The sequence below is a fragment of the Megascapheus bottae genome, unplaced genomic scaffold (assembly GCF_031878675.1).
Source record: "Megascapheus bottae isolate mThoBot1 unplaced genomic scaffold, mThoBot2.hap1 HAP1_SCAFFOLD_37, whole genome shotgun sequence".
Lineage (NCBI taxonomy): Eukaryota > Metazoa > Chordata > Mammalia > Rodentia > Geomyidae > Megascapheus > Megascapheus bottae.
Genome location: NW_028327804.1, coordinates 5,062,395 through 5,065,218, shown reverse-complemented (window position 1 = coordinate 5,065,218; position 2,824 = coordinate 5,062,395).

Below are 2,824 nucleotides of genomic sequence, written 5' to 3'. Positions count from 1 at the left end.
GATGACATGATTCTGTATTTAAAGAATCCTATAGACTCTACTCCCAAGCTCCTTGAGCTGATTCAAAGCTTTGGAAGGGTAGCAGGCCATAAAATCAACCCTCACAAATCAACTGCCTTACTTTACGCCAACACTGAGAGGAACGAGGCAATAATCAGGAAAGAAAATCCTTTCACAATAGCCTCAAAGAAAATAAAGTACCTAGCAATTAGCTTAACTAAGAATGTAAAGGACCGTTTAGATGAAAACTTTAAAACCCTAAAAAAGGAAATTAAAGCAGAACTAAGGAAATGGAAAAACCTCCCATGCTCCTGGATTGGAAGAATCAACATTGTGAAAATGACAATCTTGCCAAGGGCTATCTACAAATTCAATGTAATACCCATCAACATCCCAATGTCATTCTTTAAAGACATAGAAGAGGCAATTCAAAATTTCATATGGAATAATAAAAGACCCCGTATAGCAAAAACACTTCTTAGCAGAAAGAACAGCGCTGGAGGAATTTCAATTCCAAACTTAAGGCTCTATTACAGAGCTATAATTCTCAAAACAGCTTGGTACTGGCACAAGAACAGGCCTGAAGTCCAATGGAGTAGAACTGCGGACCCAGATATTAAACCACAGACCTATGGCCACCTAATCTTTGACCAGGGAGCCAAAAAAATAGAATGGAAGAAAGATAGCCTCTTCAACAAGTTGTGCTGGCAGAACTGGTTAAACACCTGCAGAAAACTAAAGTTGGATCCTTCTTTGTCACCTTGCACTAGAATTAACTCCAAATGGATCAAAGACGTGGAGGTAAAAGCTGACACACTGAAAAGTTTACAGGAAGGAATAGGAGATACACTAGGCCTTCTTGGCACAGGTCGAAACTTTCTTAATAAGGACCAAGAATCACAACAAATCAGAGAAAGGCTGGATAAGTGGGACTGCATTAAACTGCAGAGCTTTTGTATGGCAACGGATATAGCTAGTAAAGTAATCAGGAAGCCTACAGAGTGGGAGAAGATCTTCACCAACCAAACAACGGACCAAGGCCTCATATCTAAAATATATCAACAACTCAAAAAATTGAATCACTCCAAAACTAACCTCCAAAGTAACACCCATCCCATTACAAAATGGGCCAAAGACTTAAAGAGAGTCTTCGCTGAAGAAGAAACAAAAATGGCCTGTAGACACATGAAGAAATGCTCAACATCTCTGGTCATAAAAGAAATGCAAATCAAAACAAGTCTAAGATTCCACCTAACTCCAGTTAGAATGGCCAGGATCAGGAAAACGAATGACAACAGATGATGGAGGGGATGTGGTCAGGAGGGATCACTACTACACTGTTGGTGGGAGTGCAAACTCGTTCAACCACTATGGAAAGCAGTGAGGCAGTGCCTCAAAACGCTAAACATACAACTCCCCTATGACACAGCAATTCCAGTACTTGGCATTTACCCAACAATCCAGAAACAAGGGCATACTAAACCCACTAGCACAACAATGTTCATTGCAGCACTATTCACCATAGCAAAGATATGGAACCAACCCAGATGTCCCTCAGTTGATGAGTGGATCAACAAGTTGTGGTATTTGTACACAATGGAATTCTATGCTGCTGTCAGAAAGAATGACATCGCCCCATTTGTTAGGAAATGGAAAGACTTAGAACAAATCATATTAAGTGAAGTAAGCCAGACTCAAAGGAAATTAGGCTCAGTGGTTACCCTCATTCGTCATAATCAGTAGAAACCTTGGGCTCTACTAGCAGAGATTGTCAATAGAGCAAAAGGCCATATATAAGGCCATATAATGTGAAGCTAATTGAAAAGACCTCCAGGATATTGACACAAAAGCCATATAATGAATGATTGTTGTCCTTAATGTACTATGTTGTCTCTCATCTCGTTTGCTGTCCCTTGGTTATCCCATATTGGTATAGTATCTCACTTTGTTATCTGATATATTGAATTTATTTGTATTTGGATATTTGAAATTTGATAGGGCAGGGGGGAAAACCAAGACGGGTGGGGGGTGTGGGGTTGGAGGGAAATGGGTACCAAGACATGTGAAAGGGTATCAATGTATGTGAATTAATGCACCTTCTATCTGGCAAATATCATCTAACCCTTTTACTAATTACAATAAAAAAATGAAAAAAAAGAAATTTGTAATGTGTGGGGAGGATGATGGGGTCAAATACATTTCTTCTTAGAAATTTACCTCATCTGGTTGCCCTGGATTTTCCTGGCCTTCTTCTTAGAGAAAGTTCTGTTATACTAGATTTGTGTCTTGGCAATGATCTAGCATGTACATCTTCGAGTAAGACATCCACATCTTCCATGCCTGAGACTCGAGTTTCCTGACCTTCGGCAACAGCACAGCAACATCTTTCTTCCTCCTGAGCCACAGGCCAAGTGAGCTGGCTTGAGCTGGTTGTTAGTTACAGTGGCTTGGTTACCAGGGTTCCATATTCTGTTCCATTGTGAGGGAGGCAGGGTCACCTTTCAGGGCCCAATGACCAAAGATCCTTGCTCACAAAAGACCTCACCAAAGACATAGTGGAGGCTGAATCTCTCCTCCAATCTCACAATATACATGTGGAGGTAGTATACAGCACACCTTATTTGTCCAATCCCAATGTCTTCCACTAGGCACAACTACCAGTCTGGTCTCAGGCTCAAGGAGCCTTTCTTAGGTAAGATCCAAACTTAAGGGTCAATATTGCCCTCATCCTTTACAAAACATTTGCTTCACAGTGCCTTCTCTGCCTGCATTTTGCCCCTTGTCGATTTTTTTTTTGTTTTTGCTAGTCTTGGGACTTGACCTC